The sequence below is a fragment of the Pavona decussata genome, unplaced genomic scaffold (genome assembly GCF_977016875.1).
Source record: "Pavona decussata unplaced genomic scaffold, jaPavDecu1.1 SCAFFOLD_69, whole genome shotgun sequence".
Classification (NCBI taxonomy): domain Eukaryota; kingdom Metazoa; phylum Cnidaria; class Anthozoa; order Scleractinia; family Agariciidae; genus Pavona; species Pavona decussata.
The window spans coordinates 1,886,201-1,913,500 of NW_028145488.1; the positions used below are offsets into that span (position 1 = coordinate 1,886,201).

The 27,300-nt window shown below is 38.9% G+C and overlaps 1 long non-coding RNA gene and 1 pseudogene across 2 annotated transcripts in view; one reads left to right on the forward strand and one right to left on the reverse strand.

Annotated features, from left to right (window-relative positions):
* LOC146477707 (uncharacterized) overlaps positions 1-27,300 on the forward strand; it is a 545,413-nt gene that overhangs the window by 474,468 nt on the left and 43,645 nt on the right. The gene's annotated exons all lie outside the window — the stretch shown is intronic.
* LOC146477733 (uncharacterized) lies at positions 6,653-26,012 on the reverse strand (annotated as a pseudogene). The gene is made up of 12 exons (XR_014865300.1): positions 25,940-26,012; positions 24,869-24,873; positions 22,462-23,692; positions 21,819-21,911; positions 19,458-19,538; positions 19,009-19,268; positions 17,665-17,946; positions 13,286-13,378; positions 12,775-12,830; positions 12,342-12,646; positions 11,997-12,089; positions 6,653-11,355 (listed from the first exon to the last, which is right to left on the reverse strand). The product of XR_014865300.1 is annotated as an uncharacterized LOC146477733 (transcript).

Below are 27,300 nucleotides of genomic sequence, written 5' to 3' on the forward strand. Positions count from 1 at the left end.
TGTGTGATTACTGGGGGCATATAACTGCTTGGTAATGGACAAGTGTGCCATCTACAGGAAAGCAGTAATCGGAGTGCCTTCATGGTACAAGAAACAAATTAAGTCAGCTCCAAATGCTTCAGCAGAAAAATGCGAATTTGTGAAGAATCGTTTTCTTCATTTTTCAGAAAAGACTGGGATACAAACAAAAGCAACATGACTTGAGTTTGTCCAGAAAGCTTCAATGATGAATTTTTGCACAGTTGAATCTTAATAATTTGAACCCGTGAAAATAATCCCACCACTTACAACATCATTTTATTGTTCTTTTTTTTTTACGTTTCCTCTTCTTTTGTAATTATTTTATATTGATGCTGAAAAACCTTTCCAGGGATGCTCAATAAAGTGTATGTATGTATGAAAAGTTCGAATTATCAGCGATTGAATTCTGTAAAAGCGCAAAGTAGGAGAAATTCGAGTTATTGAGGATTCGTTTTACCAAGTTTGTACTATAGGAAGGTTGCGTGAGCGAAAGTTGAATTCTGCGAGAGAGCGAAGTGAAACTCCATTTGTAGCAAAAATGTTTTTGAAGCTATTAAGAAAAGACCTTTTCCTGCTTTTCACCATTTCGTAATTTTGTTAATTTAAAGACCGAAGCGCAGGAAAAGTTGGTGCAGTCAGCAAATTGTGCGCAGACTAGCGCCCGTACCCTGGAATGGCGGACAAGTATTAACATTACTGGTGCTAAGGCCGGGGCACCAAGATCAAACGACCTACGAGTATCAACATTAGAGATAAGGTTACCATATACCTTCAGAGGTGTCTTGCGTCCAGTTTAAACTGGAGATATCCAGCCCCCTACATCAAATTAAAGCTTATAGAGCCGGCTCTCAAACCACACCAATAATTTGCCGAATTTTTCACGACCTCTAAATGCGAGCGTGCGAATCACTTTTTGAAAGCTACAAGTCAAAGCGAATTTTGTTTTTTGCTAATTTAATTTGCTCCTCAGTTTCCGGATCCAAAGCGCTAAAAAAACGTGTCTGCGTTTTGCCATATTCAATCGCAAAGAAAAGTTACAGAACATTTTCGAAATAGGATAAAACAATGTGGAGTGATCGTACAAAAGTTGTTCTCGGAGAAAAATATTTCGAAAGAAAAAATTCTCAGACACGTTTTTGTTGTTTATATGTTAAACAAGCTACTGTCCAAGTTTGAAAGCAAACGAACAAATTCCCTTTGAGTTTTAGCCTTGAAAGTGTCGCCTCCAAGTGAAAAAATTGATTCGAGAAAACAGTGCTAAAAAATCGGCAATTAATTTTCTTTCAAAATTCTTGGTATAGTTTGATAGCCAGCTTTAAAAGCTTTAATTTGATACCAGGGTTCAGGTATCTATGTTTTAAACCCGGACGCGCTACATCCCTTGGACTCCAGACACCTCTAAAGGTATACGGTAACCTAAAGACCCGAGTCCGGCACAAGTGGTCCACGTACGTCCTTTGCCGTCGCAATGCTCTGCTTGTCGCCATTGCACCAATAAAAAGGTCCGTTAATACAAGGGCCCATGTCCGAGCACCATTTCAGGGCTCCAAGATCAAACGGCCTACGAATAGCAAAATTAAAGTTAAGGCCCGTGCCCGGCAAAGCGCTCAAAGTTCTTTACCGTCGAAGTGTTCCACTGGTCGCCATTGCACCAATAAAAAAAGGTCCGTTAATACAAGGGCCCATGTCCGAGCACCATTTCAGGGCACCAAGATCAAACGGGGCACAGGTACTTCCAATTCATATTTTCAAAACAACTCATTTTCCAAGTCCTTTCCCTTGATGCAAACCAGGACTTGCTTCAGCTTTGGCCCCAATTAATGGTTTTTAACCTTGTCCTCAAACCGAATCAACGTTTTACAAAAAAAAAAAGAATAAACAAATCAGAATTCGAAATGTTCCATCAAACTAAAAGAGGCGCGGGATATTCCTGTGGCTTGGTTTCATTCCTAATCGATGGAGAAAAAGGTGCGACTTTATTTTAACCAATCAGAGCGTAACAAAGGAAAACCTAAACAAACGAAGACAAACTTGCAATGGACAATTAACAAATTCATCATCAAAAACAAAAGTGTATCACATGCTGTCCTCGCTGGGTGTCCATTCATCTCTTTTAAGGTTAATTCTAAGTTGGCACATGGACAAAATGCGCCCTGGTTGATGAATTTCGTATCGTCATCATCTCCCTGCTGTAATGTGTTGGTATTGTAAGTAATATGTCAAACACAAGGAAGAATGTTTCATACGATTTTCAAACAACGAGAAGTGCGCCTCGCTTTTTCAGCCAACTATTCGAGGTGTTTAGAAATCGCATCAAACACTCTTTCGTGTGTTTGATGTAACTTCTCAAACCATTAATAGTTTATGAAGACATTCAAAGCAACCGTTCACTAAATTTTAGGATAATTACGATCACATTTCCAAATCTCCTTCACTGTAGTGATTTCATTTGTTTTCTCCACGTGAATTATTAATGAGTTTAAAAAGGAGAAATTCTATGTTGATCTCTGTAAGTCAAACAGCAGATATATACAAATTCCTTCAATTGCTGAGGTTCTTTGTTCCCTTCGCTTATGTTCTGATGGACCAATTGGTATTTTACGAACATCTCACGTTGATCTATAAATCAAATACAGATATCATACTAGAGCATTTAAACTTCAAATGGTTTAATAAAAATCTAATATTACATTTTACTCCGAATTTGTTTCTCGGAGTCAATTTCATATTTGTCTCTTGTAATCTACTTGGTAAAAGTCACTTGGCACAAAACATTCAACCCTGCAACTGCGTTACAAGGATTATAGAAAAAGACAAAATCTTCTCGATTTGTGTCTTCTGATTCTAAAATGTTAAATCTGTTTTAACTTTCAAGTTCATTAATGTCTATGTACAATTGAGGTACCAAATGCACCCTGTTAGAAATATGTACGGCTGTAACAATTGCAATCTACCTAACTACAAAACTTATACCATGCCTTTGGTTCGTACAGCACGACATAGCATGGAATAATGTTCTCGTTTATAGTTTAACTTACTTAATGAAAGCGAGAACATTTGGCAGGAAAACTTTTTTCCCCGTACTTGAATTACAGATTTATCAGTACAAGGATTATAGCAAGAAGACAAAACCTTCTCGATTTGTGTCTTCTGATTTTAAAATGTTAAATCTGCCTTAACGCCTATGTACAATTGAGATACCAAATGCACCCTGTTTAAAATATGTACGGCTGTACAATTGCTATCTACCTAATTACAAAACTTACACCATGTCTTTGGTTTGTACAGCACGACATAGCATGAAATAATGTTCACGTTGGTTACACTTTGCTCAATGAAAGCAACAACATTTGGCAAGAAACAATTTTTCCCCGTACTTGAATTACAGGAGATTTCCCAGTACAAGGATCATAGAAAGAAGACAAAACCTTCTCGATTTGTGTCTTCCGATTCTTAAATGATAAAATACAATTCAGCTGCTTTGACTTTCACGGTCTTCAACAGCTATTTACATTACTTACACTTAAAAGGAAATTTCTTCAACAAACCGATCCATTTGGGAATTATGAGACGAGAGAATCCCCACAGTCACCCCAAGGGCAAATTCACATTATCACCATGACAACGGACTTTCATTCTCAATTATTACTTCGGTAGTCTGCAGGTAACAGTGAGCCGATACCAGCTTCACATGCGATACGATCTTCGTGAGATATTTCCCGATACTTGGCACTTTTTTTATATCGATACTGTGACGTCTTTGCTCCAGACTTGTACTATGACGTCATTACCGTCAGTAGAATCCAGGCTTAAACGAGTAGAGAACGCTCAAGTTGCTGTGCTGCCAAGAGGAACAGTAAAATTCTTCCGCAAAAAAAGGTTATGCTTGAGAGCAGTAAGAATTCAAATTCCTCCAACCTTTTTGTGGAATACACATCACGCTTCTTTGAAGTTGTCACTTTAACGGCATCGAAACAAAACCTGTGTCGTTCACAAGTATCGATACTTGAACACTCCCAGGTATCGACTATGTGGCATCAATATCGACTCACCCTTACGCTGCAGACTTCAGACTGAGTATCGGCTGCAGACCGAGATAAAATTCTTCAGTACAACAGTACAAGGTAAGTGCACAATAAAACAACAACATAACCATGTATTTGCATTACATGCCACATGTTGGGATCGACAGGAAGAGAAGCATCTCTGCGGGGAACTTTGATAGATTCTAAATATACAATGACACTTTTCAAGAAAACCGTAAACTCTTCCACTCCCACAGCAATGCTGTACAAGGTGGTTCTACCTTTTGAGTTTGTGGATAAAATCCTAAAAGTGTGACTATTCAAATAAAAGCTACTGAGTAGTGCTTTCCAGTTGTAACGTCTATTAAGCTGTACAAGGTGGTTGTAACTTTTGAATCTGAGGATGAAATCCTAAAGAGTGATCATTCAAATGAAAGCTACTGAGCAGTACTTTCTCGTGGTGCTGTTTATTATGCTGTACAAGGTTGTTCTAACTTTCGAATCCTGTGGATGAAATCCTAACGTGTGACCATTCAAATGAAAGCTACTGAGCAGTTTTCCTGTGGTGCTGTTTATTATGCTGTACAAGGTTGTTCTAACTTTCGAATCCTGTGGATGAAATCCTAACGTGTGACCATTCAAATGAAAGCTACTGAGCAGTACTTTCTCGTGGTGCTGTTTATTATGCTGTACAAGGTTGTTCTAACTTTCGAATCCTGTGGATGAGATCCTCAAGTGTGACCATTCAAATGAAAGCTACTGAGCAGTACTTTCCTGTGGTGCTGTAGCTGCACGACGTGGTTCTAGCTTTTGAGTCTGTGGATGAATTTCCTCACATGTGACCTATCAATCAAAGCTACTAAACACCACTTTCCCGTGGTGTTTTTTTTGTCTTCTGTTTGATAAATTGAATTTGAGGATTTTCTCAAATTTGGAGTTTCAGATGCTCTTAGGAGTGAAACTGAGACTCGGGCCGAGTTTAATTTTCTAAATATCCCCACGATTGTGTCCAACACGTTGATCTCCTTTGCACTTGCCTCTCATCTAATAGCAAATGTTTAATCAGATTTTATCTCGGACTGCATTTTATACCCAGCCTCCAACTTTTCAAAACTAATCTGCTTTCGTCACGGTGCACAGAATTTTCCCCAAATGCTCGAACCTCTTACATCACTTACTACACAAAAAATGAAGAATTTGGCTTGGTGTCTGGTTGAAAGGATCATTGATAACTCTTAATCTGTCAAGATTTCATTCCACTCCTGGGTCATTAATCAAGCAAGCGCGGCCACCAGTGGTAAATACAAAATAACGTATTTTAAGCTAAGAAATGGAACTGCCTTGAAACGAAGGCTTATGAAGGGATTCCCTTCAATCAATCTACATTATCGAATCGAATCGTAGCTTTGTTTAACGATAATTCCCTGCATAAGCTTAATTACAAGCTAGTTCCAGTTCAACAAGTCCAACATTAAACTACTCAACAGAAGGAGCGCCGTTACCTTTGAGAAACACAATTAACACAGAGGCAAATTTGAAGACAGGAGACAGTTAACCCTTTAAGCCCCTATGGAGATCAGTAGCTTTGTCCTCCTTGAAAGACCGTAAACTGCCGCTTATAAAACCTGGGCTAATACAACTTCGTAAGGGGTTTTAGATGGCCTTATAAACGGAGGGGCTTGTATCTGAGGGGGCTTATGACGGAAATAATAAAAAAAAATCGTTCCCAAACGAGGTAAAGCAGTGTCGATCGAAATACGTTTTTCACTTACTGGTTTTAATGAAGCCTTAAAACGTCAATATTTGGAACAAAAATAAAACCAACAAACACGAGCAAAACTAGACGGCGGCTTATATCGGGTAGGGGGGGGGGGGGTATAACCGGATGTATTTTTTTGGTTTACAGGTAGATGGGCCTATAACCAGGAAGGCTTATAAGCGGAGGGGGGGGGGGGGGAGCTTATAAGCGGCAGTTTATGGTATCGGTACAACATCAAACACGCAGATTACGAGAATATAGCAAATGATCACTGAAAGATAAACTGATTTTGAGCAATTTCTCCTAACTAATACCACAACAAATATGAAGTCGCCAATAAGTAGAATTTGCGGTTTGATATTAGGGCTTAAAAGGCTTCACTATTCAACTTCACTTTGAAAAGTGACACAATTTTGCTTGATTTCTTGAAAAAAGCCATCAAGCGTTGAAAACACATCCAAAAAAACGTTGGTTTAAAGTACGATTTGAAGTCGTAGCCTTCCGCGAGAAAAATTGTAGTGAAGTGCAACAAAAATCGCTTGTGTAAAAGGGCCTAAAAAAGTTCACCGAGAGCAACACAGTTTCTCGAGTGCGCTTAAAACTTTCCAAGTGTCCATAACTCGATAGACGCAGAGCTGAAAGGATGAAACAGACGCGGTTTGGCACGGAGACAGGTGGCGGAACGGGGAAAACGTCGTCTGGTTGCTCACACCAATACTTTTATAACAAAACTAACAGAAAACGGTATAAAAAAACAAACAAGAGTGAACGGAGAAAACCTAAAACCGTCGGAGCTTCCCCAAGTTTATTAGTTACGAGCGTTCCACACTTAATATCTTCATTTCTTCATATCTTCTTTCCCTTCATGCAAGAAACTGTACTTTTGCGCCGTTTTAAAAATCAGTTCGACTGGTTTTTGTTTAGAGTTAAGTTCAAAAGTAAAATACGACTTATTGGATCGCTATCGTCCAACGAACTTTTGCGTCTATAATTAACATACTACAGCAAAAAGACGGTTTTTGGAAATGGTAAAAAGAAAAAAGGTTTTCATTGTCCAACAATACGAAAATTTTCCCCGATAAACTACCGTTACCTAGCTTCTATTATTTTTATATCAGCGTTACAAACTTGTTTACCTTAGAGAATCCGATAGATCCAATCTGTAGTTTGTTTAGTTCTTGCTGAGCTACTTACTAGCATAGCCCCACAGTGGGCTTTGAATTATTCCCGTCGCTATTTGTCGTTTCGGTTTCTTATAAAGAGCGACTTGATTTCACTCCAATCCAAAGATTTAACTTCTGTGTCGACTAAATTTAAGTGCTCCGGACTCGTTTTCCATCTTTTCGGTTCTTGAAGAAAGTTTTCTTCTTCAGTAGCGACCAAGAACAAATTTTTCTTAGCTCAGTGTAACTTTCAGGTGTTATCATGATTGTATGGATGCAGCGCATGCGTCAATCGAGTTATGGATACACGCCTTCGTTATTGAATTTGATTGGATAAAATTACTTTTGCTTTTCTCGCAGAGTGGCAGGTTTTAGCACACATCTTCCTCTCCATACAGGCTGACCGTTAAACATAGAGAAGTTAACGACTTACAGTCTACAAAACACTTGCTAAGATCACATCCAAGGCCTCTACTTGTAGAACTGTGGTCGTTGATTGTCAATTTCAGGTTAGTTAATGTGTCACTTCTTGCCAGATTATTGCACAGTTCCAGTAACTGATCTTCACTCACTTCACTGCAGCTATTGATTGTAAGATTGAGAGTTGTTAATGACTTATTTCTGGCGACACCATCACCCAGATCCTTCATCCAGTCTCCAGCCGCGTCACTGTAGTTGTTGATTGTAAGACTGACAGTAGTTAATGACTTATTTCGGGCCAAACTATTACGCAGCGAACGAATCCTGACTTCATCCGTTTCACGGCCGAAATTGTTGATTGTAAGAGTGAGAGTAGTCAATGACTCATTTGTGGCCAAACCATCACACAGATCCGTTATCAAGATTCCAGCTGCGTTACTGTCGTTGTTGATTGTAAGAGTGAGTGTATGTAATGACTTGTTTGACGCCAAACCATCACCCAGACCCTGTGTCCAGTCTCTAATCGCATAACTGTAGTTGGAGATTGTAAGAGTAAGAGTGGTTAATGACATGTTTGGCGCCAAAACATCACCCAGGCCCCGTATCCAGTATCCACCCGTGACACTGTAGTTGTTGATTGTAAGAGTGAGTGTATGTAATGACTTGTTTGACGCTAAACCATCAACCAGGCCCTGTTTCCAGTGTTCACCCGTGCCAGTGTAGTTGGTGATTGTAAGAGTAAGTGTATGTAATGACTTGTTTGACGCCAAACCAAAACCCAGGCCCTGTATCCAGTCTCCAGTCGTGCCACCGTTGTCGTTGATTGTTAGAGTAAGTGTATGTAATGTCTCGTTTGACGCCAAACCATCACACAGAACTGACCAAAGGAAATAACTGTCGCCAATGTGGCTGTTGATGGTAAGGGTGAGTGCCGTTAAAGACGCGTTTTTCGCCAAACTGTTGCTGAGGTCTATTCCCTTGTCAATGAGGGAATATAATGTAAGAGTGAGAGTGAGTGTAGCTAAGGAGGTGTTTTCCAACACTACTTCAAACAGACGTTGCATCCACCCTACATTCTCGCCATGGCAGTTTTCGATTGTAAGATCAAGTGTTGTTAATGACGTCCTGTCTGTTAAACCGTCATTCAGACCCTGTGCCCAGTCATCACTCACGCCACGGATTGTGAGACTAAGTTCACTTGTTCCAGTATCCTTCACTTTACTGAATACTGAAGGTAATAACGAGGGATTATCAATACAGAAATGAAGGGCACAGGGAGAATAGTCTGATATCAAGTCATGGACAATTACCTTTAATTTCGCATTGTGGCTGGCACCTGAAAACCGCTCAATAGCAGCCTTCCCGTTACTGGTCAATTCTCCCCAAATGTTGAAAGTAACGAGGTGTGCGCACTTTTCTATTTTCAGGTAGCTTATAAGACTGCTTGCAACGTCATCAAAAACATTTCCGTGAATGTTTAGAGTGAGTCGATACGGTGTGGAATTCACCAAGAGTCTCGCGACAGTTTCTAGAACTTCACAGCTCAACTCACCCCACACGTTTAATGTCTGTTCTAAATTGAAACTGTTCTTAGCCAAAACAGGAGTAAGACAAGCGACCTTAGCAGCTGCAATGTTTCCACTGGTATTCGGATAGAAAGTGTACGACTGCTTTGCTTTGTTTGCTGAAATTATACCTTTGACAACATTTGCCCAGCTGTCAGGGAGTTCACCAAAAATTTTTACTTCCAAGGCATTCAAAGAGTAATTTTGCAAGAAACCTCTTTCTAGGAAGACGATGCCTGATTCACTCACCCTTCCAAAAACAACCAAGGTAAAAGATTTCAAAAAGGCTTGTTCTGAAAGTACTTCACAAAGGGCAGCAGCTAATGAATCTTGCATCTCTCCAAAAATAGTGATGACAACAGAGGTCAAAGATGTGTTGACTAAAACTCTTTTAAAAGCCTTCACTGCAGTGTAACTTAATAAACTATGAATCTTGAGGACAACTGCCTTCAGTGGTGTATCCGCAGACAATCCTTTTTCAAGAGCTCTGGCCCAAGCCTCGTCCCACTCACCAAACAGTTCAAACGTCACGGAGGTCAAGGTGTTGCTTGCAGCCAAACTGTCACCAACAATATCAGCTACGTCAGAAGGGAGGCTTTGAAAAGTTCTAAGGGTAACTGACCTTAAAGTCGAGTTTTGAGATAGTCCATCGTAAAAGGCATCTCCGAGAGCTTTTAATGCGGAAACGAACAAACTCTGTAGTTTTGGACAGGATTTCAGGTAATCAAAAGCAGAATTTACTTTGAAATCTCCAGCAGGTTCATAATCTAAATACCAACGCATAGATAAATGAACAGGGTGCTGTAATACTGAAACGTTCCGGCAGTATTTTGCAACCTCAAAAAAACTAGAAGAATAGTCGTTGTGTCCGCCCACTTCCACAGTCAAAGGGAAAGGAATGAAGGAACAAAGAGCCATCGCCACTTCTTCAGCATTTCCACTTTCATTGAAGCTTTCAGTAAAAAACGTTCCCTCCTCCTTTGCGCACTTGCGCCAGTCCCAGTCGTAACTCTCCAGCTTCTCACTAATCTGTCTGAAAAGGATACTCGCTTCCTTACCCAGTATACCAGAGAGAAACAGAAACACTTGCCGGTATTTTACTACAATATGACTACGGAAGTTCAACTGAAACTCTTTGAAGATATTGACGTCTTTCTTCAATAACAGAAATGCCAGGTATCGTGCGGCCAAGTGTTCTTGGAATGTTTTATGGAAGAAGTGGTATTCGTGCTGTGGGTTGATCTTTTTCACACTTGCTTCCTTGAAAACGAGACCTGATATCCGAGCTGCCAGTTCTTTATACATCTCTTCAAACTTCGCCAATTCGCGTTCGCGAAAAGAAAGACGATCTTCTAACAGGCATTTCCAAGCTAACTCTCCCAGTGCCAGTAAGCTCTGTTCAAATTTCTTCTCAAGAGCCTCGTCATCCTGGGGTGCTAGCAACTGATTTTTTGCACAAAATCTTCGCAAAATGCATCGAACAATAATCTGATAGAGTTCAGTACGGCGAGATGGAAGTTCTCCCTCATAGTCCTCAAAAACAACACAGAGAAGGAGCAAATTCAATGGATTTTTTGGTAAAGCATGTAGGAAAGAGTTTTTCTGTATTGCTTTGATAAGCCTCTCTCCTTTTGACAAATGCTCGGGCCCCAAAAGATTAAAATGCCTGCTGATGTACTCAAAAGCATCTTTGTCAGTAAATCCTTCTATTTGCAAAAGGACATCAAAGTTAACGTTCTGTCTCAATTTTATTCCTCGCTCTTGGCGCAATGTCGCCAGAAGAAAGCAGAATGGAAACATTCGTCTGCGAAGCAATTTATCCACGTGATGTTCAGCACCTTTAGGTAGCTCATCTAGGCCATCCAAAATTATTAGAACTTGTTCCTGGTTATAGATATTCTGGATGTAATCCCTTAACTCTCTCTTGACGTCGTCATCTTCAGGTAGAAGTTGTTCATCGATGGCTTTTATTATGTCTCCATCAATGTCCCGACATTTCAGAAGTAACACAATATTAAATTCAGGAAATGAACACCCTTTCGGAATTTTTCCATTTGCCCAATCATAGGCCATTTTAAGGCAGAAAGTTGTCTTGCCAATCCCTGGGCTTCCCTCTACCAACACTGTGGAATCTTTCTTGTATTTTGAAGTGTTCAAGTTGTCATCCATCTCCACTTTTTTTTTTCTAGCATCTTCCGATATTTTAGGGCTTTTGAAGATGTCATACATGTACACTTCCTTATTTTCAAGCCGAAAGTCTGTGTTTCGTCTGGATAACATTTTCAATCTTGTGTAGACATCTTCAAGAGGTAACTTCAAGGTGTTCTCCCAAAGGAGGGGTCTCAAAAGAGACCGCCTGTTATACTCTGCTTTTAGAAACTTGACAACAGGGTTATCTTGCCCTACAACCAAACAGCAATCACAGTCAAAATTGTTCTCTGCGTGGAACAGTTTACAGAGAGCATGATTTTTAACATACGGCTTGTATAGGTATTTTCACTTTGAGTTCCACACGCTCGGTGTCAAAATACATGAATTTGTTCTGAGTGGAAAAAATATATATATTTAAGTACGACAAAATGGAGTTAAAGATCTCGTGCACATTACTGATATTACACGACTCACACAAAATTTATCTAAACTGTAATGCACAGGAGAGTGTTTGGAATAGAAAAGGTCAGAGTACATAGATTATTTAACAATTGTGTTTTTCAAAGAATGGCCAATGTGACAGTAGTCCTATGTTACAACCACTATACCACCAGAACAACCAATAAAAGAGATGACTAGTGAGGTTTGCCCTGTGGGCCTTCAAGAAAATTTTCCTTTCAAGGTGACACAGTAGTGGAAATCTATACCTCCATTATTTTGTAACTCATCTATTAGGATCAAATTCATGATGTACCAACTTAGTAGGTTACAAGGGAGGATCCAATGAAGGATACAAACAACATCTACAAGATAAGTATGTAAATGCTTTGTGACAGCTCTGGTTTTAACTTGAACTTTTGTATAATTTCAATTCTAATAATATTATACCAACCTTGAATTCCACGTGTCAGATGAGTTTGTGAGGCTGCAGGGAAAGGAAGCTGACCGTTGACTGCTACTGAAGACTGACTTCCACCGAAAAAACCTTCAGAGGGGAAAATTACAACATGTATTTAACTATTCAATATAGCATATTCAAGAGTGAATGCAAACAGGCAACAGAATGTAGCATTTACAAATTAAATATAATGAGAAAAAGCCATGGCATTGCATTTCAGAGACCAGTGTTCCTTGTTTTTATGTTTTCTTATTTGACGAGACACCAAGATAACTTCCTTTCTTTGTAAATAAAATTATGTTACATCTTTGTTGTAATTGTTTAGTGATTCCCACCAACCTTCTGTTCCACTTCTCAAATGTGTTTGAGAGGCTGCAGGGAAAGGAAGCTGACTGGAACCTGCTACTGAAGACTGTCTTCCACCAGAAAAACCTTCAGAGGGGAAAATTGTAATAAAAGCAAACTTGCATGTCATAATTATACTCAAAGAAAGACACTGAATGAATGGAAAGGTGGGTTCTGAAGTCCTCACATCACAGCTTGCGACGCAGAAGCCTTTTCCAGCTCTTGAAAACTGACCCTTAAAAATCCATTCTAAATGCCATGTGACAGTTGTTGGGATTATACAAAATGTTTTTGCCCACCTTCTGTTCCACTTGTCAGATGAGTTGGAGAGGCTGCAGGGAAAGGAAGCTGGCTGTTACCTGCTACTGAAGACTGACTTCCAACAGAAAAACCTTCAGAGGGGAAAATTGCAATAACAAAATTATACCACATACCACTTTTATTTTCAGTGTTGATGTACAATGAGACAGCAGCATGAGGCAGCTACATGAATGCAAGGAGAAAAAGCCACGTACATGTAACTACACCACTAGCATAAAAAAACTATTGTTTAATGATCGACACACCAAGACAGCTGACAATTGAAGGGCTGAGAGCATATAATCGCCCAAATGACTTTTAAGATCACTTTTTATTGGCTCACCTAAGATTCACCGGAATTTTTACATGTGGCCTTGAATTCCCTCAGAAAACAATGCTCCAATGTTTTATCTGCTGCTTTACCGCACAATTTACAAAGCAACAGATAAAATATTGGAGTACGTACTGTTCCCTGAACAAATTGACAAGGCCACACGCAAAAATTGCAGACAATCTTTAAACCTTAACAACAAAAAGCAATCTGAAAAGTCATTTGGGTTGATTATGCTGTCGGCCCTTCAATTTTTGCAAATGTTACAGTTAGCTTTGATGGGATATTACAAAACGTTTCCACCTACTTTTAGTTCCACTTCTTTGATGAGTTTGAGAGGTGACAAGGAAAGGAAGCCGACTGTAACCTGCGACTGAAGATTGACTTCCACCAGAAAAACCTTCAGAGGGGAATAAATTATTTTGTAACATTAAGAAGCACAATACATCAACAGTGAATTCAGAAAAGAACAATAATATTGCAGAGACAACAGTCTGCAATATTTATATAAATGCAGTGGAACAAAAAGTCATAAACATGACGAACTACAGTGTAGTAGTTTCCAATAGAAAGCGAAGTGCTGCAAGTAAAGTGCATGCATGCAGAAGAAGCATAGTTTAACCTGCTATCTTGTATATTGCCAGTACTTTAGATGGTGAACAAATGAGCGACTTGATGTAGTTTGCTATTGGATGAACTAATATATATAGATGGCAGTAAAAATTTTCACGCACAAAGTTGACAGGAGTGAATATTTCTCCCGCCATTGCATGCCAATTGATAGAAAGAGAATTTATTGTAAATGGCAATTAAGATCACCAAACAAAATGTGAAGACTCTTCAGTTTTTGGAGAATTGCAAGATTGTAAGTTCATTTTCACTGTAAAACTACTATGAGTGAAACAAAACTTAACATTTCCAAGTCACTTTCCCCTCATGTGAAATGTATGAGCCATGTATATGTAATATAAATCTGGTAAGCACTTGCAAATTTTCATTTACAAGATGCCTATACTGGCATTTACGCGTGATGCTGATTCATTTATTCCAATTGTATGCTTTGCAGATGATAAAACTTTCCTTGCTTATGAAATAGTTTGAGTCACGATGATCACGTTATGTTGTTTCCCTTGTATTTGTACTGGAAATCCATAAGTGGTCACGGTTTACGATAACGTAAGCTTATAAATAACCTCTTCTCAGTCTCATCGTGGTTTTACAAATGAGATGTCAAACAAAGCATGATTCCTTTGCCAGGAACTCTCCAATTTCCACCGTGTTAAATGTCCACTGTGTTAAACGTTGAGTGCTTCTTGGAAGTTTAAATATTCTTTCGATTTACCGCGGAAAGTGACATGTCACGCATCAGTGACGTCGTAAACAAAATTACGCAAATTTCTGGTGAAATGAACATTTATGGTGCAATCCAACCTGACTTGCACGTGACTCGAGGTTGCAGCCAATAATAAATCACTCAATTCTTTCGGGACGGCACGGGATACGGGAAAGTTAAAAAAACAAGGTATTTTTGGACTCCCAAGACCACGAAAGGAATGCGGTTCCGAATTTAAGACACTGGCTGACTACATCATCCCACGTAATTACTCCTTCCAAACACAGTGATGTTCATGCTGGGTACAGAAATAGTGATGTCCAAGGAGTGAAATTACGTGGACAAACATTAATGAAAGACTTTTGTTTGTTTTTGACCGTGCACAACAGTATATCCATGGGAAGGGGAAGGAAAATGTTGTAAACAATTTAATTAAATTATAAGTACGTAAATCATGATCATCCAGGTGAGTGTAGTCCTGAGAAGGACTGTTTGTGGTGACTTTTACTGACGTTTCGACAACCTGAGCGGAAGTCATCTTCAGAGTCAAGTGAATTGTGGAACGTCAGTAGGTGGTATATACGTCTCTGGTTGTTAACCTGATTGGTCAACGAAGTCCAGATGTTATTGGTCGTTTGTCAGTAAGCCGTGATGTTATTGGCTGTGAAGACTGTAAAAAGTGATTGGTGTGTTTCGATCCGTCTTTTGTTAGTCAAAAAGTCTGTGGGTCTATTGTTAGTAAAATGTCTATTGTTTGTCTGATTCGTTGTTGTTGTCAATAAGTCGTTTGTATGGTGCAGGTAGTTGTAGGCAACGGTTGAGTGGCGTTTGTTCTAAGTTAGTAAACCAGCTTTCCAGAGTGAGTCGTTGGTAGTAATTTGTACAGTAGGTAATGCACTTGGCAGAGTCCCAGTCGATTCTGTCTGTCCAGTCTGATTCGTTTGTAAATGGTGCTCAGCAATGTGATTGTTGATATCACCATTTCTAGTTGCTCGTTTGTGTTCAGTCAGTCGTACGTTTAAATTTCTGCCGGTCTCACCAATATAAGTGGCCTGGCAGTCGCAGCATTTGATCTTGTAAACTGCTCCCTGTCTGCGGTTAGGTTCGTCTTTGTCCTTTACTTTCGTCAGTAGTTGTCGTAAAGTGGTTATAGGTTTGTGAGCTACACGGATATTGTAGGGTTGTAGAATCCGTGCGATAGTCTCAGAAGTGCCCCTTACGTAAGGTATAGTTACAGTAGTTACGGGAGTCGCGTCGTTGTTTGTGACGTTAGGTTCAGTGTTCTTGTAAGTGTTACGTCTAACAAAGTCCTTGTTGTAGTTGTTCTTGTTGAAAACGTTGTCTAAGTAGTTGTTTTCGTCTGCGAGTCTGTCAGGTGAGTCACAAACCAGTTGTGCTCGCCTTGTTAAGGTCTGTATAGTCGTTGCTTTGTGAGAAGTAGGGTTGTAGGATGATTGGTCCAGTAGTCTGTCAGTATGTGTTGGTTTCCTGTAAACCGTAGTACTTAGTTTGATAACATCTGTACTTAGTTTAATAACATCTGGACTTCGTTGACCAATCAGGTTAACAACCAGAGACGTATATACCACCTACTGATGTTCCACAATTCACTTGACTCTGAAGATGACTTCCGCTCAGGTTGTCGAAGCGTCAGTCAAAGTCACCACAAACAGTCCTTCTCAGGACTACACTCACCCGGATGATCATAATTTACATACTTATGACATGACTCCTGGGTTCAAACCATTTACAATTTTAATTAAATTAATGGTGATCCCACACTTCTGTGTTATTTGCACAAGTGAATCTATTTTCCAGGAGTTGGGTGACTATTTGCTATTTACGAGAAAATTTTCAATAGCCGACGAAGATGGCTTTGGAAGTAATAGAAACATTGCAAACTGCATGTGTGCAAGCTGTAATTACTACACGTAGTTATTTGCTTTGGACCGCAGGGCTGTTTGAATTTTCCGCTCAGTCTTGAATTTTTCATGTTCTTAGTGTCACATGCAATAGATGGTTTACTTAATACATGTAAGTCTGGCACATAAGTTAATTCTTGCTGACGATGAAGATATTAAAGTTTTCACAACCAGGATTTTTTGAAAGCTTGTTGATATTCACTGATATTTCAGGGTGTGAGCCTAGTCCACTGTACTCCACTGTTAAAAAGCCTCACTGTCTCCTACATAGGCTGGCCTTACTGCAGAGCTTGTAAATACTGTGTTTATGGTGACTTAATTAGCGGGAGATATTAATGTTTATGATAACTGTGTGCAAGACTTTGAAAAGATTTTGGTAGTCAGGCGGATGTGGGTCTATAAAGTGTTTGTACTGGGTTTGAAGTACTCTAGCGTTGATATACAATTAAGGCTATTCCCAGATCATAAGTCTCAAGTAGACAACTCAACTTTTCCACATTTTCCATAAAATCTCTTAATAACTACAGCATTGTATCAATTGAATAAACAAAACAAAGTGAATCTGTAAGAAAACATCAAATGTATTTTACCGTAGACTTCCACAAATTGCTTCAAATACCCAAAGAAACGAATCCCCTCAATTCATGGGAATTCACCTTCAGTTGCTTTCAAACTCTTTCCCTACTCAAAAACCTGGCTTTCTAATACGAAACAGGATTTCTCCGACGATGTAAGTTTTCCTTCTCCACACTCATCTATTGGTGATGAGTTTAAACCCGATAATAATAACAATTGTAGATAATTACCAAATTTTTGAAGCGTCAGCAAGCAAGAAATAATTTTTATAAAAGTAACAACATTTTTCTTTTTTCTTGAAGTGTAATTTATACTAGTGGCAAAAAAATACAATGTTTGGATGAATGTTCATTTATCTTCAGTACAAACCCTGCAAGTGGGTGTGAAATAAATACAAAAAGTATGGTACAATGAAGCTAATTACAACATGACAATAAAATAATTTTGAGCAAACAACCAATTACAACGAGACAAGAAATTATCTATTAAAAAGTAAAAATATAGCTAATTATATACAGCGTGATGATGACAAAGGAACAGAACAGAAAATACATACTGATCAAGTAGACAGACAAAACTAAATGGCTGTTAAAGTAACGATTTAGTTTTGTTTGCCTAGCTATTCAGTAACTATTTCCTGTTCAGTTCCCTTGTCATTAATCGTTAATTAGTTACTACATTTTTACTTTACTTGAAAATGCCTTCGATGAGAAATACCAAAAGTAAGTTACTTTATTATGGCACAAATATGTGATCACTTTCAAAACTGGTATCTGCCCTTCTTACAACAGGTGTGTAAACTTCAGTTGAAGTGATAGTTAAGTAGACAAATCTGGTTAGCTGCCATTGTTTTACATATTTAAAAGTTCCTCTACCTGGTTTGGGTCGAAGGCTGACATAGTGATGTTCATGCAGGTGTCCCAACACAAGCTGGCTGCTGCTGCTAACATCATGTTCTGGGTGGATAGTTAAGTCATGTGACAGACTGCTGATCACGTGAATGCATGTTGTAAAGCAGTTTGCTGCAGCATGGAGAATAATGTGGTCACCCCATGTCCCATTTGCTGCCATGTTTCTTAGGTAATCAGGCCAAGACTGATGTCCATGTACAAAGTTAAACAGTTCTGTCCCATCTTGCTGCAAGAGAATCGAAGAACATAACCAAAAAAAATTAACAAAAAATGCCAAAGAACATTGTGGCACTTCATCCAATGATCAACTGGAGGGTAAAGCTTTTCACTAAATTGACCAGTGCATCAATCCGCAACAAACCAAATTATACCAAAACATGTTAACTGCTCCATAATTTAATTAATCCAATAAGCTATGAATTTAAATGGTTAATGAATAACTGAAGCATTGGATACAACACAATTTCAGAGCTTTGCTTGGCTTTAAGCATCCACGTGATATCAGCCCTTGAGTAATGTACAAACTGTACCAAGAAATAGCAACCATTTTAGAATTGGCTTCTGCCCTTTCTTGCAAAATGAAATCAGCAAGATATGAAGCAACAATTAAGTTTTATCTTGATAGAGGTATTTTTCAGTCAGTGACACAGGCATATTGTACTCGGAAAAAGAAAATCTGAATTCTCCCCCCTAACAGAGTTGAACCTTTGACCTTCCATTTGGATGTTATAGAATTCAACTGAGTGTGGACAATATGCGAGCCAGCGAGGCGTGGGAGTCAGACGTGCGAGGCATGAACAAAACCTGCGAGGCATGCGAGGCATGAACAACCCCAACAAAAAACTGCTAACCGTTAAGCTAACCGGGGAGCTATTTAAGCTAACCTGAGTGCTACATGTATTTAGGCTAATCGGTGTGCTTTTTAGGCTAACCGGAGTGTTTTTTAGGCTAACCTGACTGCCTCGCACGTCTGCCCTGCATGGCTCGCTGGTTCGCAGATTGTCAAGACCCCACTCAGCTACAGGAGACTTGTGAGAGCTAGGACAATTAAACTACATTCATGCAGCGACAAACATCTGCATACTGCTAGGACTTGAATGTGATAATTATTGTGTTTATTATGATGAATTCATAATAGAGGTACATGTATATTTTTCATTCAGCCACTTTGACATACTTGAAAAAAGAAAGAAACTCTAACTTCTCCCATTTTATTGCTTTGCTATAAATTTGTATAGCCATAAAAAAAACCAAACTCACTTGTAAGACATTGTCTATACTAACTTACCAGTGTAGGGTTCTCCTTGAGGTAGTGGACTATGCACTGCCTCAATACTTCATGAGAGATTTGGATTCCTTTCACCAGGTTCAGTTGTTCTGATAATGCATAAAACATGCAATTCCCTGCTCCCTCATTATCAGAAATTTTGAAGCCTTTATCTGAAACAATTTTCTTTAACTCCTCTAGAAGTTGTGTCTTGCCGATGATCTTGCCTGCATCATGTCGCATTTGCTCAAGACCACGGAGAATTTGTTCAGCTGTCATAACTGAAAAGCAACCAATAAAAGAATCCTATATTTATTATAGTTATAGCGTATACAAGTATTAAAAATGTAAACATTATTTAACAAGGCAAAAAGACATGCACAGCTAACAGTTTTTGCAAATGTTGCATGTACATGTTGGCAAATTGTTGTCAGTGATAGTTGTCATTAAAATTAGTAATTCCCTCTAACCTTCTGTTCCACTCCTCAAATGAGTTTGGGAAGGAAGCTGACTGTGACCTGCTACTGAAAACTGACTTCCACCAGAAAAACCTGCAGAGGGGAATGAACAATTTTGTAACATTAAGAAGAAGTAAATATGCATCTACAGTAATTTCAGAAAAGAACATTTGAAGGGCTGAGAGCATAACTGACTTATGTCTCATTTTAACCTGGTTTTCGATTTCGCTCCGATTTGTCGGAATTTTTGCTCTCCTTGGTTTTGAAAACATTTCGCGGTTTTACAATCGTGCACAAAACTCCTTGAGAAAACCAAACACGAACAGTGCAAAAACCTGACTTTCTTACTATTTCTCTCTTGTTAATTCTACCACAGAATTTTACTTCTCTCTCCCACCCCCTCCCCCTATGCAATGACAACAGAAAACAGATGAAAAACACCACTCACTTACTGTTTCTCTTTTCTCAATTCTACCACAGTAATTTCTCCCTCCCCCCTCCCCCTTATCCAATGTTGATTTGGAAGGTGATGCTTGCCAGGAGACTGTTCGTGACCCAGAAAACAACATTGAGTTGGAAGGGGGGGAGGGGAATGTGGTGGTTTGCTTGTTTACCAGTGAATGCGCGTAGAAGGGTAATGTTGTTAGAGATGTTGTCCACGTTGTACTCGTTGGTTAAGAGGACTCGGACAGTGCGTTCTTGTCGTAAGGTGACTGTGCGTATTTGGGAAGTGGAAACATTGGAATGTAAGTTACGGTTCGCGGTCAGCCAAGTCGTATGGTGCACATTTTTGCTTTGTGCATTAACAAAGCCAAGAAAGTTACTCTTTTTAGCCGTAGGTCAAGTGTGGCGCAAATAGCTTTAGCGTGATTTCACCAAAATGCTAGTTCCAATTTCGTGTTTTCCCTTCTGGGCGATAGAACCAACTAGTAGCATAACGAACTTCAAGCAAAGTTCACCGTCACATTATTTCATTAACATGGTTGTAACTTTCCACTTAACCGTGAGGGAAAATAACTGCACTTCATACAAAGATCGCTCTCTTGAAAGCCAGTAAAGCCGTAAGCCACGCAGTGCGTGACATAGAACTTGTTTTCTTTCAATGCGTAACAGTTCTCGCCCTCAGTTCTCGCTTATTCAAATCGTGTTGCAGGGAAGGAAATGGCTTGTTTCGAGATAAACTTTTCTCTCAATGAAAAACCGATTTATTGCCTTTCTTTTCTACTCCTATTGATCACAGCAAAAGTGCGCCTTAGTACTTTGGCAACAGTTCTCAAACTCATTAATAAATCATCAAGAGAAAACAAAGAAAATCACTACCGTGACCGTGGTTTGGATATGTGGTCCTAATTACCATAAAATTTTGCAAACTTTAGCCTTGAATTTCTCCAAGAACCATTGATCATTTGAGAAGCCATATCAAACACTCGAAAATGTGTTTCATCAGATATCCACACACCTCGAAGTCGTTTAAAAAAACTCGGCTGCGCTTCGTTTTTTCAACCTACTTCTCAGTGTTTGGATATCTGATGAAACACTCTTCCTCGTGTTTGATATATTACTTCTCACCCATGTCGTAATAAATTAAAGAAATGAAGTGAATTTTGACTTATTTTTACACAATGGGGTGAGAACTGTTCGAAAATAGATTTCCTCTGTGAAACACATTTAGGAAAGCATTTCAACATGGCGACCAAATGATAAACAAAACATTTACTCGCAGCCGAAGGTAATACATTGTCAACGAACATATAAAAATGACTTTTTAGTGGTGAGAACTGTGGCCGAGAAATGTGCGGACATTTTGATGACATATTGCATCTGTTGTGCGTTTCTTACATTCCTGTCACGCACGTAGTAGTTTGTAACAGAATCAAATAAAAGCGTAAGATTTTCGTCTCCCCTGCGAGAAAGACCGCTTTCGATCGTGTGCCGTGGTTCACAGACAACAAGTTTATATTTAATACAAACATTAATACTCAATGCATTGTTCCTTTGGTCATCCATAATGACTATAATGTTATCGATTTTTCTTTAGAAGATGGTAACAATTCCCAATGGCATTAATATGAAACACAAATCAGCGGAAAAAAAATACTGGACAATGTTTTTATATCGAATTGAAGTTCACATGCAAAAATTCGGACAAAGCCGAGCAAAATCGAAAAACAGGCTGAAATTCGACATAGGTCAGTTATGCTCCCAGCCTTTCAATATTATTATTGCAGAGACAGCAGTCTGCAACATTTACATAAATGGAGGAACAAAGGTCATAAACATACATCAAAAAGCTTATTGTTTAATTATATTTGCAGATGCTACCTGATAGCTTACTTGTAACTCTTTTGATAAAGTGATTCATGCCTACTGTACCTTCTGTTCCACTTGTCAGATGAGTTTGAGAGGCTGCAGGGAAAGGAAGCTGACTGTTAACTGCTTCTGAAGACTGACTTCCAACAGAAAAACCTTCAGTTATCAGAGGGGAAAATTGTAATAAGCAAAATTATACAACATAGCATCTTAGGAGTGTAAAGATACACAGTGCTTGAATCAGTAACATCAACATACAGTGATGTACATAATGTACAGGCCTTTCTTTCGTTATACCCCAGACCACTATCACAGACCATTGCATTATTATTCTTTACCAATTCAAAGCATGCAATAATATGGGGAAGCTTGTTAATGTTCCATCCAACATCCAAGTTGTGAAAATTTGTCTTCTAAGTTCTTACTTCCAAAATCCAACATCCAAGTTGTTTGATCTGATATTAGGACTGTGAAAATTTGACATCAGTGAGTTGTGAGAATGTGACATCTGAGTTGCAAAAATCTGGCATTCAAGTACAATCCACCGAAGCCCTCACACATGTAAGTCTCATATGTTAAGCCAACAGTAAACTTTTGTCAGTGAACAATACTTGGGAGGCACCTTAACTTAGAAGGGCTTTGTAAATCTGGTCTTTTTATACCACAGGGCACATCAGCCATTATTAATACAACAAAGGAATTTTACCTGAAGTGATGTTCATCATTCTTTGCACAAGTGACCTGCACTGCTCCTCCCAGCTGTAAACCTTTGCATACTCTTCACAGACATACTTCATTTCCACAAGTCGAACATTTCTTCTTTTCTGACGGACACTCCTGATTGCCTTGGCCCACCTTTTAGGATTGTCTGAATCCACTACACAGTTTGAACCATGAGGCACATTCTTAAGAGCTTCTCCAAGACCAGAGTTACCACTTACCAGCACAGGAAGACCAGCAGATAGAGCTTCAAGAGCGGGCAGACCAAACCCCTCGGATCTTGAAGGCATTATAGCAAGATCTACCTCACAAAACTGCTCAGCCAACTGCTCTCTTCCTTTGAAACCACGTACAACAAGTTGATCACGGGAAATGCCTTGCTGGAGCAACATTTCTGCTACTTGCTGCTCTCTTCCAGTTTCTACTCCTACAACCTTCAGTTTGTAGGGCTGTGACATGTCTTTCAACTTTGCAATTGCCTGAGCAGCAATGTCATAACCTTTCAGCTGCAAGTCTTCACTGTCACCACTCCCTAGCAACAGAACAGAAAATGTTCTTCTTTCCTTAGAAGCTTGCTTTACATCCGCAAACTCAGAGAAGATGCCTGGGGTGAGGTTGAGAACATTTTGATCTTTCTGAAAGGGACGCAGATATCCTGAGAAAGCTTCCTCCAGCTTGGGTCCAACTGCTACAACTTGATCAGACAATTCACAGAGTTTGACTTCTAATTTGTGCTTTTCCTCTGCTTTAGAAACAGCATCTGCGTCATTTTTGAACATTCCAAGTTCTTCAGGGTCGGTGTGGACCACCTAAATCCATTTACAGTGACGTTGGTGTTTTACGAATTGAACTTGTCTGCCAAGTTGGACTCCATGTCCAATCACACAGTCCACAGCATGATGAGCTGGTAAAGAAGACAACCATAGATCTGGATCAACACCATGGAATTTTTCTGCTTGAATGAGATGGACATTGTGACTAGCAGCAACTCTTTTATCCTCTTCACTGCATTCAGGGAGATAGACACTGACTTCCACATTAGGGAACTTTGCCAACTGAATGGCGAGCTCTCTGTTGATGGTTGACACACCTCCTTTTGTTGACCTCCATTCACTGCTTAGAAGAGTCACTCTCAATGTTCTTCCAGAGGAAAAACTTGGAGCTTCCTCTTCATGACCTTCCTGTGATGTACAGGCTATGTTAAGAAAGGAGGACTCCTAAAAGGCAATATATTTACTGATAAGCTGCCAGCATTGTGTTTCCTTCTCAACTCAATTAGTTAAGGCAAAGGGTTAATAAGCAAAGAATATTGGGCAAATTATTATAAATACGCAGCTATCCATTTTCTGCTTTGAGAAAACAGTGTTTTGCTTGAAGCGAGGAGGTAAAGCTTTCTGGAATTTTGGAATGTCTACTGGAATGTAAAAACAAACAAATCCACTAATCCCCTTAAAATTGATGTACTCCATCTTCATCTTCAAAATCAACTCATTCTCTTCATGACTGTCTGCACAAAATTAATGGCTGATCAGCCAGGAGTGACTATCATTACATGAATTTGAGAATTTACTGAAACTTGGGGTTTGGGGAAAATTGGCATACAGCATACTGTATGAACAGTATACCGTATGTGATCAGTGCAATGTGCTAACTACATGTAGTACGTCTGTAACTGAGGCTATACAGATTATTGTGTCTTGTTTTACATCAACACTATGCACACAGTACATGTAAGTCTTACTGTGTGCATGGGGCTTTTTTGTTAAGGATTTGATTACGGAGGACCAAATTTAACTTAGCAGGAACCAAATAGCCAGGATAAAACATAATATTATTATACAAATGAAATTGGCAAGTAATGGTCCCTGCATCCCTGCTCTAACAAAACCCGTGCAGTGTGTAAGTTAATAAAACTAACTATTAAACTAAAGGATTTTCAACTTTTCTAAAGACTACATGTACACAGATCAGTCATAAACTTGTTGCAGGCTGAATCCCTGTAATCTTATGCCAACCTTTACCTGTCACTTCCCCTGTAATAATATTTCTGTACGTTCACTGAAACATAATTAGAAATACTGTTTCTTCAGTTTACACTGTACTATTCAAAATCTATTTTTATGAAATCTCCTTCACAGTACAAAGCCAGCCAAGTTGTTTAATATATGAAATCCAATTTAGTTTCTATGACAAGCTGAATTCAACCTTAATTTGTCAATTAACAAAAGTAGCATGTTTCTTATCTATTACTTCACACCACCAGTTCACTGTCACATCCAGAAGAATTTAAGGTTACAGCTGATCATAACAGACAACAAAGTTTCCCCTTAAGGCCAAAGATAATACCTTTGATAGCCTTGACATCACAGGAAGCCTTTAATCTTGTTGATTACTGAAACTGAAAAAAAAAAAAAAAAATAGAAAATCAAACATTTAGTAGGAACTGTGATTTTAATTTAGTTTAGATTTATAATTATGCACAGGAAAATTTTTTGAAAGTTCCAATAAGAAACTAAAAAAATAAAAAATAAAAATTGTTTACAACACTGAAAACAATATGGATTCTGGGGATTAGCGCAGTTCTTTTGCTTGTTTTTCTTCTGAACAAAATAGTCAATCGAAATTGCCGACGGAGCAACGTTAGCAGAGCTATGAGGGCGCTCTTTCGCATGTGTTTAGCCGTGCAACAGCGAAGTGAACTCCGTTACGGACTCTACAAAACGAGTGTGAAGAGGTGTTTTAGAGCGGATTGGTAAGCGACCAGTTATGCATTCTATCACAAATTCGGTGCATTTCACATCCGCAATGTGATTTCATTGGCGATTGAATAAGTTTTGAGTAGCATTAAAGTTTCCTTTTTATGGTACGGCGTTGTTATTTGAAATCTAGTTTAGTTTGGTCATTTAGTTATATTTTTTGGCCTGTTTAATAGCAGTTAATAGAGACATAGCATACAAAGCTCAGCGAAAGCTTGGAGATGTGGGCAGCTTTCATTATAACGATTCACACTTTACAGGAGCGGTACCTGTACAAACAGCAATACTACGACGAAGACTAAGCACATAAATAAATTCTGGAGTCATCCTGATTGTGTTGTACTGGGCCTTTTGGGATATTAAATGAGTGTAACCTTTCATGCCATATTGCGTTCTATAGTACTGCATTTGAGCTCACTTTACAGGAATTTTTTCCACTAAGTAATGTGACTGGCAAAACAAGGCCTGTCACCTTTGATATTATGGTGATTTAGAAAACGGTGTTCACCGTTGTTGGTCATTTTGCCCTGTTGCGCCGCGCATACAGCGAATATGACAGTCGCGTACCTGAACTGAACAAGGTTAATGATATAACTGCGATAGTACGTGTGTTCGAACGGTAAGCTTAAGTATCATTATCGGCTAATGCTAGTTTTCTTCAGGCTGCACTAGCTGCAATAACAATTTTTTATTATTTTTCAAACATACAGTGAACTGGTGGAGTAGCTTGTTTTGTGATTTGTCTGGCGCGAGCGGCTTCATTGGACGTGCTGTTCTCCATCGGGCCTATGCTCTTATTTTCTGATAGTCCTTCTTTAAAATAAGGTTGAAATGGCATTTTGTGAGCTTTTCATCTTTCCATAGACACAGCTATGAACGGTCTTCAGAAAAGTGAGCAGAGGTTGTGCGGTTAGCAAACAAATCGAATCGCGTGTGTCCAAACCATCCGTACAAAACCCGAAAGAAATGCCAATTATGAAGACCTTCACCGTTGTTACTAGAATTAAGCATCAAGCAACTATAAATCGATACGGTGTTATTGAATTTTCCTCAAAACGCGCACTATACATTTTATTAATTTTTGGAATTTTAAAATCAAGCCGTTTACCGAATCTTGCTAAAGAAATCTAGGGGAATCTAACCGGAAAAGGTTTGGCGAGTTCTTCTTTCTGCATCATTTCCAGTTTTCGGCCCAAGCGCTGCTTCGAATCGCATGGCGAGAAACTTTTCGTTTTTCTAGGCAAAATAGCGGAGATCGAACTCCAATTTTGGTAAATATCTTTTATAAATTTGGGTCATAAGCTTTCTGAATTTGGGAAGTTGTTTTGGGGTCTAGAGTATCCCTTTAATATAAAGAGTTGGAAATTGTTGGTATCAATGTTGTAACTTACCAAATCATACTCCAAGAACATTTGCACATCTTGAGCCAACTCTTTAACACTTGAACTGACAGATAAACTGAAATCAAGAATAGAAAAAACACAAACAAAGGTAAGTTAGATGTATTCCCCAGCACATAAATCAATAGGGTTGCGGCCAAAAGTGACATGATAACGAGATTTGTTGAGGTTTATCAAATCCATCATTAGTAATGAACATTATTTGTATTTTTTTTTTGTCTCAAACCTAAATTTCAGCAATTTTGTCAAAGCACTGAAGTGGCCGGTATGACCACCCTTACAACTGACTATTTCCCTTTGAAGCAGCCATTATCAGGAAACCCCATGAAAACCAACCACGCAGTCTCAGTAAATAATAATGAACATAGTATCGTTATTTATTTTACAAACTCTTGGAAGTGACTATATCTAATGCTAGTGACATGTTCTTAATGTCAATTCTCAAAGGAAATGTAACCATTCCATTTGCCTCAAAATGTTGGATAACAGAGAAAATATTTGAGAACCTGATTCAAATTAGTCAAAGCCACGATCTTCCGCACGCATACATTGTATCAGATGATGGTCAAGTGAGCTTAATGTCCCTGCTCACCTCTTGTGCTATGAGGTTTGTGTTACAAGGCAGTAGCTGCATATATCATGAATAACGAATAAGAGAGTATAACACTT